Below are 10,716 nucleotides of genomic sequence, written 5' to 3'. Positions count from 1 at the left end.
GAAGACCATGAGGACGAGAGGAAGCCGCCGCTACCCGCCTTGCTCCTCGCTGTTGCCAGAGGATGAAGAGGTGGTTGGGTCGACCACCGCTGCTACATGAGTCGAGGCTGACTCGGTATGGGTCTAAAGTGATCCGTTCCCATCTGATCCCATTCTCTCTTATGCCATATATCAAAAGTCATGGACGGCTGAGATTCAGCGGTCTAATAGATCCAATGACCCAGATTAAGCCACCTTTATTTTTTGTATTTTCAATTAATTTTTAGATAATACAAATTTCCAAAAATCATTAAAAATAGCTCTGATATCCAAACGATGCTCCAAAAAATCATACGAACTCGTAACGACGTCTAGTTTAATCGTATGGGCTCGAAAGATAAAACTTAACAAACTAGAAATTTGAATAATTTTTGAAAGCTAGTAAGAAAATAAAGAATAATAGAAATCGAAATAAAAATAACTCAAAAAAATATTTTTATTTTAAAAATAGAAATTCGAAATTATGAAATGTTACATAAGGGGACCCATAATTCAGCTTTATCCCTCTTTAGAAGGGTAAAATAGCCAATTTGACAAAATATTATTAAAAAAGATTAAAAAAATGCATCTATTTGGCAAAATGAATAAAAAACAATGAGGGTATTTTAGATATTTTGTTGAAAATGAGGGGATAGAGCTGAATTATAGGCCCTCTTGTCAGTTCCAACAGCTTCGGTGACGTCTCATTTCGAGGGGAATTAAAAAATTGGACCGACTGATGTGTTTACGAAAGTTGAAGGGGCGAACTGATTTAAAAAAAAAATTACAGGACTGAACTGATTTTGGCACTAAAGATTTGGGGGGTAAACTGAATTTTTTTCTTCTTTATTTGTCCATTTTCTTTGGGACAAGAGCTTTACCAGTTGTTGTATGCATCATGATTTTTCTAAAAGGATTAAAATTGGGATAACATAAAGTTTTATTTAAGTATTCGATCCTTTTAACTTTATTTTTGTCCACTCACTCTAACGTTTTAAAATGCTTCTCCTCAGGGCTTTTCGGTTTTAAATGCCCAGTTTGCAGGTTAGGTTAGTTGAGGTCGGGCGTACACGGAGTCGAGGCATAGTCGATAATTTAGTTTCTGCTTATTTGTATATTATTGTTTTCTTCCTTCATTATTAGAATCACTCTGATAACCCTTGTGGTTAATTGGTTGAGATCCTTGGTTTGGGATGTGTGCAAATTTGGGGAGCATGAAGGCTTGAGGAGTTAAGGTTGGATTGTTATTAGAAGCATGTTTGCAGGTTTTTTTTTTTTAGAAGGGTTGTCCATTTTAAAGGAGGTTATATTGAATTTTCGGTAGCATCTTCTTTGGGGGTGGTCCTTGTAGGGTTCATTTCGGATGAAATCCGGGGTGGGTCCTGAGTCCTGAGATAAGCTTAGAAGCTTGCCAAGGAGTTCCCCACTCCCGGATTAAGCGTAAGGGATGGTATTCATTCCCGACGGGTGCCATGAGTTCCCTTGTGTGTTTTGACGAACGGATCGAGGATCAAGCGTTCATGAGTTTTGTATTATGAGGGGGTTCCTACGCGGACATAGGGTGGGTGATGGGGAGCGACCCCAACGGACCCGATTGCAATGGGCATGAGCTTTTGACCCTCGGGTGTCATGTTTATCCTGTGTGCGATATAAAGATATTATGAGCTAACATTGACGTTCACGTTTGGGAGTGATCTTTTGACCCGCGTGCATCACTTTTATCCCAGGACTGTCGTCATGAGCCTTATTCGAAGCCTAGGCAATTCGTAGCCATATATGTGTGTGAGCTTACAACTTAATGCATGCGTGCATCTAAGTTTGTCACTAATGTATTATGAGCCCAATGAATGCACTCAGAGGCATGTGAGGCTAAATTGCATGTGTATGTATGCATGAATATGTTTTGAGCATGTAAGATATTACTTGTAGGAAGTAATTAAAGAGTAAGAGTAAGAGTGGGATACCGATCGCATAATTAGTTTTGTTGCCTCTCGGTGACTCTTTGTTTTGGCAACGGGTGCCCAAATAAGATTTGTTGGTGTCCGTTTGGTGGACTAGAATTGTTGACCGGTTGACCAACTTGAAATATTGATTTGTCATGTCGGCATGTGGATGTTGTTACCATCGTAGCGATCGTATAATTAGGAGGAGCTTTAATATATAGGTGGGGGAGATGTATAAAATATTAGCGCTCGGCAACTTCAAGATTTACAGCAAGTGCTTAAATAATATTGATGTGTATCCATTTGAGGACTTGAGCTCATTTGTCTGCTGACAAGTTATCCAAGTGGAATGAAGTTGTGTTGTCCGTTTGTGGACTTTGGCTGGCCATTGAAGCTTGATTTTGACCGTTGACTGGTCAGAGTTGACTGTTGACTTGTCAACTTTTGTCAATACATTCTTGTATATTTTGCGATTAAGATGAATTTGACATACATTTCAAGCCAAAGACAGCAATCAAAGGGCAAACAGCTGCATATTTCATTGTTGAGTTTATCCCCCTAGATCATGATAGCCCCACAGAAGATACTCCACCCCGGGACGTCGTCTAGGAGCTCTATGTCAACGGATCCTCAAACAATAGGCTAAGTGGAGCAAGAATAATCATTACGGACCCAGAGGGTAATTCATATGAATATGCCCTCCGGTTTGAGTTAAAGGCATCCAACAACATAACCGAGTACAAGGCTCTGATAGCAAGTATCCAGCTTTGTCGAGAACTCGGGACCCTGCACATCTATATATTCAGTGACTCGTAACCTGTTGTCAACCAAGTAGCAGGAGATCGACTTCAAAGCCAACAAGAATAACTTGGGATCCTACAAAAGCCTAATAGGAGCCCTCCTGCAACGCTTCACATCTTACAAACTCACACAAATCCCAAGGACCAAGAACTCCAAGGCAGACGCCCTTGCAAGACTCGCCACAACTCCACCTGAGTCCACGCCACTGGATGTGCATATATAAATTTTGGACAAACCTAGCATCTCGAAAGCTTACTCAGAAATCTTTGCCCTCGAGACGGCCAACCAGCCCTCATAATCATCAGTCATATAACTCTCTTGGATTCTACACGTAATTAACCTGTTATGTTTATCTGAGATTACAGTGGAGAAGTACTACGTATCAACCCTACTAATTCAAACTTTTCATGGAATGCTCTTTCATTGGATGAGGACAACATTATTGCTGGTAACATCAAAACCCTATTTTTGCAGCCAAGTAGGCAGACAATTTTGTACAATAATAAGATCTGAGAAATTTTGAGAAATAGCCATAATTTGATCACCAAATTGATATTTAACCATATTTTTTTCACTCATTGAAATCTAACTAAAGTTAGAGAAAATTAGACTACAATACCCTTAAAAACAATTAAAATATCAAAAGACCCATATCATGTTGGGTACGAACTTCTCTTTAATTTGCAAGTCATTTGCAGTGAAGAATATGAATATATGATGCATACCCTCCCTATGTCTGAAATTCTGACACAAAATGGAACTTGCGAGGATTTGAAATCGGGAAAAGCAGGCCTGGAAAACTACGCTTGGCATCACTATCACGAGCTGGGACGTGGGAGGAAGTTCTGTATGTTGGTTATTTTGTAGCTTTTATGGTGAAATGGTGTAATAGATTTACTATAGAAAATACACCGACGAGATAGGCACTGAATAGAAGAAGCCTATGCAAGCCTAATATCATTTAATTCACAATATTTAATATGACGATTGATGAATGATAATGGACTGTGTTGCTACAACATATCAAAAAGATGATTGGAATTCATAAGACTTCATAGACTAGCTAAGCTTCATAACTTCAAGCCTAATGAAGAAGTAAAATACATCATATGGAAAAGAAATCAGAGTACTGGAGTTTAAATACATAAATAGAATTTCAAGTCTCATCATCTGAACATAAGATTAATTTGATCACATTCCATCAATTAAGTGGAATTGGATTTTTGCAAGTTGCACGATTATGACCTCCTCCACCGCATCTTGTACACTTTTTTCTAATTGCATCTTCACCAACAGAGGGAATTCGCACTGTCTTACGTCTTCCGGCTGCTACTTGTCTTTTTGGTGGTAAGACAATTTTGTTATGCACATATTCAGGCACATCCCACTCATTTTTATTCCCAACTGGCCAAATAGGCTCTGCATATGCTAGCATAAATGTATTAGCTGTGTAAAATTGGGAGCAGATACTATATATAGATATTCCTTTTGTTTTACAAGCAACAGTTGCATGGGCACAAGGAAGCTGATGAAGATCAAACTCTCGACATGTACAAGTCATGTTATTTAGGTCCACCGTAAATGTCTGACTTTGATCATGTATTTGAAATGCATATAGATCAATTGGAGATACCTAATGTACAATAACACCAAGTTAGCATGATTCTTAAATGAGAAGATAAAAGTAAAATATAGTACTAATAAGTATTAATATTAGAAAATACCCGCATATGTGAACCAATGTTGTTGTTTTTGCGCACTTTGTCTTCTGCCCATTTGGTTAAGTGAGTATTAAGAGAGCTTGCTGCATCACGTCGTTCAACAAACCATTGTTGAAGCACCTCTCTCATGTGATCTACTAGAGCAGTAATTGGTAATTTCCGTGCCTCTTTGAACTTTGAGTTCAAAGATTCAGCTATGTTGGATGTCATCATGTTGTATCTCTGCCCCATAAAATGAGCTCGTGCCCACTTATGATAACCAATGTCTTCAAGATATTTACAGACTTCTCCATCTTTTATTTTTCGAATGTCTTCCATCAATGTATTGAACTCAGACACTTGGTACTTCTTTGCCGCTGTGTTATATAATTTAAGGATCTTCATTTTTTTGCCGAACTTCGCTCGCAGGTTGTTAGCTATATGAAAAATGCATGCTCCATGATGCGCTTCTGGAAAAACACAATCAACGGCTTTGGCGATGCTTCCATGTCGATCAGATATGAAGACCAAATTCTCTACATCTCCAATGGCCCCTTTCAATTTTGTCAAAAACCATGACCACGATGCATCATTTTCTGAGTCTACTACCCCAAATGCCAAAGGATATATTTGATTCTCTCCATCTTGGCATGCAGCCACTAACATAGTTCCAAAGTACTTTCCTTTCAAAAATGTGCCATCTATAGCAATCACAGGCCTCATAGAATCACAAAATCCTCTAAGTGAGGCTCCAATTGCCATGAAAAAGTATAGAAAATGATTTTGTTCATCAGTTTCTATGTGTGTTATTGTACCTTGATTTTTACGCTCCAACATAGCACAATATTTTAGAAGGATAGCAAATGATTCCTCTGGTGATCCCCTTGCAATTTCAAGTGCCGCTTCTCTTGCCCTCCAAGCTTTATTATAACCCATATTAACTCCAAGTTGGACACGTGCATCATCAATGATATCTCTAGGTCTGTATATACATGAGGTTCCTCCCTCAAATTTTGACTTAACAAATTGGCCAATCAAGGAGCTGCTTGCTTGTCGATGATCACGATAGATAATATCCAATGAACAAGAATGTTCATTATAAAAATTCCTTACTTCAAAATAGGCCAAGTCTTGTAGCTTTGTTGCACGGAGACGCCACTTACAACTAGGATCCACGCACCCAACTTCAAACCGATCACTAGTAGATCTTTTCACTTTAAACTCATAATTCTTTCTCATTGCGACCATACCCAAATGTTGTTTCAAGGCTTTCTTACTTGAGTATAATTGACCTACTACCAAAACATCTTCATTGGTGTCTACAATTGCAACATTCTCATAGTCTTCTATGTGCCTTCTCTTGCTACGATAAGAAGATGATGGAGCAGACTCGACATTCGTAGGTTGCTCGGTTTCAATTTCGACATCGTCCATTGGACTCTCATTATCCCAATTAGAATTCAGATGCTCATCTTCCTCTCTATCATCACCATTATCCAACCTAGAGTTTGCTACTAATGGCTCATAGGGGGAGCTCAATGCAACCGGAATATGATCTGCAAGTTTAGTAGAGAAAATTGTTAAGACACCATTATCATATTGAAACGGTGGGTCAAGTCTACAGTTCATACCTTGATTACTTTCACTTACAAATCTTGATAAGCTGCATTCCAGAGTAATATATAACATAATCTTGTTAGGTTGCACTGCAAGGCTATCACATACCCATCTAGCTACATCTTCATTGTCAACTATCTCCATTGTGCTACACACCCCTACACTGCTCTTATATTGATAATGCACTTTCATTTTGTACTGCTCTGGATTAATACCAATCCGATGAAACAACTCATTCAAAAGCTCTTGGTATGTAACATTTTTCGAGACTATCATTGATTTTGACTGATCACCCGTATACTGAGAGTTAACCCACTTTCCACCATAGTACAGAATAATCATGAACTGACTCATTTTCCTGAAAGAAATAGAGACACACTTGTTATGTTAATTGTCTATCAATGATGCTTTATGGAATAACATGAAGATTCATATAGTCCTTAAAGTATATACATGAGGTGAAGGTTATTTGACAAATTGACAAGTTGCTCAGTAAGAAATTTGTACAGACATTAATATTAATTGTTGTCAAGCATGCAAACCAAATGAGACAAAAGTACTGAAACAAAAGTAAACTGTGATGCAAGCCAAACATAACTATGCAAGTGAGTTTCAAATTTTGACTTTTCTCTTTGCAAGTAAGCATGAAACATAGTGCGTAATCAAATTTGATCTCACAAATTCAAATATTGCTTAAAGAATGTTTTTGCTAACCCATAACATGACGAAAAATTAAGCTTGATTCCATAGTGAGAAATTTAAAATACTTGATCTAAAAACTCGTGAAGAACCCTAATTCAAACCCTAAAATAGTCAAGTAGCATAATAAAAATCCTAACCACTGCTCTATCTGATCTTAAGTCATCATTAAATTCTAATAAAAAGAAAAACAAAGAGATTAACGATATACATACCTTCAACACAATTTTTTTGATTCCAAGTCAATAAGGTAGTATTTCAGTTTTGACTCTCTGAGAACCATACACAACTACGAACTAGAAGTTGTAGAAGTATAAGAAAGGAATAGAAAAAGTGAATGGTTCTCAGACCAAAAAAAAATTGAATGGTTCATTAAGGGTAATACAGACTTTTGATACCATCATATGGCTATTTTTTAACTCTTGTACAAAATATGGTTAAATATCAATTTGGTGATCAAATTATGGCTATTTCTCAAAATTTCTCATAAGATCTCCACTTCTTGTTGGATCTTTGAAGTGTCTAGCAGTCTAGTAGATGTACCACGCATCAAGTACGGTTATCTTGTTGATAGAGAGAGGAAAAGCACTGCATGGAATTGGTTAGATGTACCAAGCCCCACAAACGAATGCTCGGAGAAGGTATATCAATTTGCTTTCTGAATGTTATATAATTAATTTCTACACGTCAAGACTATCTTGAAAGCATCAAAATTATATCACAGAAGTCTGTTTGCAACAGGTGGAATCTTTGCTCTCATCTCTTCAGTTCAGTATAATGAAGATTCCAGTCAGGGATGTTTCTGATAGCCTAACAAAAGGTAGTGTATGCCAATTCTTTTTCTTGTTTATTATACAATAATTAGATTTTAATTTCCTTCATCTGCTTCAATCTTTTTCAGGTGCTAGAAATCCTTTTGAGGCTATATTTGTGTCTTCCAAAACTAACAGAAGTGATTCATTTGATCCGTTAATTGTATTCATACATGGAGGTCCGCATACTGTTTCTTCGTCAAGCTTTTCAAAGTCCTTAGCATTTCTCTCTGCAATCGGGTTCAACTTGTTACTTGTGAACTATAGGTAACTTCTGATTCTCCATTTCTCCCTTTCTCTTCTTCTTTCTTATCTCAGTCAATGTTCAGCTAAATTTATTTGATTTTCAACAGAATTATATCTGATGGCTACCCAACAGTTAGATTCTTTCGCTAAGTTTTGCCAAATATCGTTTGCAATGGCAATATCTACACTCAAACATGTCTGCTTAAAGTTGATTTAATGATTATATGCTTACTGCATGTGACAAACCTGTGTATATATGTATGGATCCTTTAGATATCAACTTGTATCCTTATGGATTTGCTCTCACTTTCCTGATTTCTGACAAGTTATGATATTAACTTATTCTAGAGGTTCACTAGGATTTGGTGAGGAAGCACTTCAATCTCTTCCAGGGAATATTGGCTCCCAGGTAATCTTATTTCACTATGCAAGCTGGCATGGTGCCTTAGCTTGCCTGTTCTCTTCTCGAATGTGATTATATAGTCCTATTCGTGTGCCATTTCATATGTTAGTATCCCACGATGAAGTATTAGCGTTTGACTTCAAGTTCCTAAACTCTTAGTTTCTTCTCTACAGGATGTGAATGATGTACTGGTGGCTATTGATCATGTCATTGATGTGGGCCTCGCTAGTCCATCCAAAATGGCCGTTCTTGGTGGTTCTCATGGTGGCTTTTTAACAACTCACTTGATTGGTCAGGTGTGTAGCTTTCAGAAAGTAGGACTATCTGTGCATTTTTCAGACAGAAAACCATCTTCCTGTATAAAGTTCCATTTCTTGTCATTGTGCATTTCAAGTTATGGATTTCGCTTCTTGTTATTGTGTATTTCAAGTTATGGATACCACTAGTTTGTGCTTTTAATACAAAAATCTATATTTCACTTATCGGATGCTTCTGTTTGGAATTGGATTCTTGGGCTTCTCATTTGCCTCCAGTGTTTTAACATATGTACACCAGGGTTGAATGCTTTAGATAGTGATTTTGCATTTGAATTTGATAGCCTTGTACCTGAAATATGCAGGCACCGGAGAAGTTTTTCGCAGCGGCTACAAGGAATCCTGCATGTAACCTGGCATTGATGGTCGGTACAACAGATATCCCTGATTGGTGCTATGTGGAGGCCTACGGAACTGAGGGAAAAAATAGATATACAGAAGCACCTTCAGCTGAGCATCTGGCTCTCTTTCACAGCAAATCTCCAATTTCACTTATCTCAAAGGTAGGCAAGTTTATGCTTAAAAGTGAGCCCACTCTTAAATAGGACAACATTGGCATAGAAGGTAGATCTAGAGAAAAGATTTATACCAAACAGAATTGACATAACAGTTGTCCTCATATTACTTTGTTTAAGTAATTCCTTAACTGCATGGACATTCACCTTCTGAAAAACTACAAAGACATTGGAAAAGCTGAGTAACATGCATGATATGTATGCCAATTGCTTAAGCCTGCTGTGTAATATACCTGCATTGATGTAAAGCAAAACAACTGAAATGAAAGATAGGTCATATCTTACTGAGCTACTGTAGTGGGTTGAAATTTCTGACATATTACACTTGCATTTAATCAAGAAGCCTAAAATATACAACTCATCGATGTAACATGTCATCAAACTGAACATTTTAGACGATAGATTTACTGAAAAGTTTGCTATTTCTAACTTTTTTAAACATGATGCTCCCTCTGCAGGCCAAAACACCCACCCTTTTTCTCTTAGGTGCTCAAGATAACTAGATGTTGAACATCCAATTTGTAAACATGATGCCTTCCAATTTGTAGCAATTGCAAGTAAGTAGTATAACTAGATGTTGAACATCCACTTATTGATTTAGCAACATTACCAAGTGCTTGGATATTTACTTGTACTAGCAGTAGAAAGTGTTAGAATCTATGAATTTCATTCTTCCTTTGCTGCCTAGTTGTGTGGAAACTTTGATGCATAATGAGTACTCGTATAAAGAAAAGTAATGTGGATCTTGATAATTTGCAGTATGCTCGGGCATTAAAGGAAAAAGGAGTTGCTGTGAAAGTCATTGTGTTCCCTAATGACAACCATCCAATTGACAGGTAAAGACATGATCCAGATGTTGCTTTGACTTTTTACATTAGTAAAATCTATGTGCAAGGTTGGATTTCTATCTCATTCGAATTCCTGTTTGCAGGCCGCAATCCGACTTTGAGAGCTTTCTAAATATTGGTGTGTGGTTCAAGAGGTATTTGTTCTAAATGAGCAGGAGTTTGGGAGCTTCTCAATGCTGCTGTTGTCATGCAAATAAGTTACATGAATAATTCACATACAGATTTCAGTGGAAGTCATTTTAACCAAATAGAGGTTGTTAAACTGTAAATTTAAGCATTTAGTGGTGTAGCAAGATAGTATGCCACTAATTATTTTATTTCATTTCAACCAAAGCATAGTCGGCCAATTCCCAATCCCCCATCCTCACCAAATAAGCCAAGAAACCTTATCTTCTGGCCAAAAGGAAAAACTATGCTCTTGAAGACCAAGGATATTATGAGTCGCATCATTATCCTCGGATCAGTCGGATGGCACAACGATCCATTCCGCACCTAATATACATCCTCAAACTAAATCAAGGACCGTCTGAAGAGGGTACATTTCCACAAACTCACAAGGGGAGGAATGTATTCTTACACCTCCGCGCTAGGCGAAACCTACAACCTCATTCATGAAATGGTGACGTGAGACATGTACTTGTTGACAACTTCATCAAACTTGATCATTGGGGCTAAACCACAACTATGCTAATGCCAACCGGACCGACCCATGTCATTACTTGAGAGTACATTGACGTCTGGTCACGTGAAGGGTACGATCTTGAGATTACCTAATAAATGTCGGATCGGTTATACTTTGG

The 10,716-nt window shown here is 37.6% G+C and overlaps 1 pseudogene; it reads left to right on the top strand.

Annotated features, from left to right (window-relative positions):
- Positions 1–1,586: 1,586 nt before the first annotated feature.
- LOC101309827 overlaps positions 1,587–10,716 on the top strand; it is a 9,662-nt pseudogene continuing 532 nt past the window's right edge.

The sequence above is a fragment of the Fragaria vesca genome, linkage group LG4, assembly GCF_000184155.1.
Source record: "Fragaria vesca subsp. vesca linkage group LG4, FraVesHawaii_1.0, whole genome shotgun sequence".
Lineage (NCBI taxonomy): Eukaryota > Viridiplantae > Streptophyta > Magnoliopsida > Rosales > Rosaceae > Fragaria > Fragaria vesca.
The sequence above is the reverse complement of the archived record's forward strand: the minus strand, read 5'-3'. Positions and strand labels throughout refer to the sequence as shown.